The sequence below is a fragment of the Trachypithecus francoisi genome, unplaced genomic scaffold (assembly GCF_009764315.1).
Source record: "Trachypithecus francoisi isolate TF-2019V2 unplaced genomic scaffold, Tfra_2.0 Contig01451, whole genome shotgun sequence".
NCBI lineage: Eukaryota > Metazoa > Chordata > Mammalia > Primates > Cercopithecidae > Trachypithecus > Trachypithecus francoisi.
In genome coordinates, this window is record NW_022681432.1 from 5,741,982 (window position 1) to 5,742,733 (window position 752).

The window sequence follows — 752 nt, forward strand, 5'->3', positions numbered from 1 at the left end:
GCCTGCTTAATCTGTCAGTTACTTACCATGAGTTGTTGATGTCTCCAACTATAATAGTAGAATTGTCTGTTTATCTTTGCAGTGCCATCAGTTCTTGCCTTATATACTGTACTTTTTAGGTGTGTACATGTTTTGGATTGTTATATTCTCTTAGATAATTGACTCTTTATCATTTAAAAATGCCTCTTCATTTCTGATCATTTTCCTTTCTCTGAAGTCTGCCTTTTCAAAAAATAATATAGCTACTCATACTTTTTTTACACTTGTGTAATGTACAGTACAAACTAGTAGTGAATAATATGTATATATTAATGTTATAACCCACCGTGGAAGGTGATCAACATTATTATCCCAAACAGCCCAAGTTGGTGAAGGTTTTTTAACAAAAACATTCCCTGAAAACATTAACTTTTGGTAACATGCTTTATTTTGATAAATGTTAACACCGTATACTTTTCTTTACCTCTTTATTTTTAAATTATCTGTGTCTTTACATTGAAAATGTCTTTCTTTTAGACATATAGAGTTGATTTTGTCCTTTCCTCACTCTGACAATTTCTATTGTTTGTTAATATATTTGGACCATCATATTTAAAGTAATTATTTATACTAATATCTTATTTTATTTATATTATACATATGATTGATATATTTCATGCTTATAATATTTTCTATTCATTTCATTTGTTCTTTCTTTTTTTCTTCTTCTTCTTTTTTTTTTGGAGGGGGGGTGGACAGGGTATATTTTTTAC

At 28.5% G+C, this 752-nt stretch overlaps 1 non-coding gene across 1 annotated transcript; it reads right to left on the minus strand.

The window, feature by feature from the left end:
* Nucleotides 1–269: 269 nt before the first annotated feature.
* LOC117096306 lies at nt 270–418 on the minus strand. Its single transcript, XR_004442447.1, has one exon. It is a non-coding gene; the product is annotated as a small nucleolar RNA SNORA4 (small nucleolar RNA).
* Nucleotides 419–752: the final 334 nt, after the last annotated feature.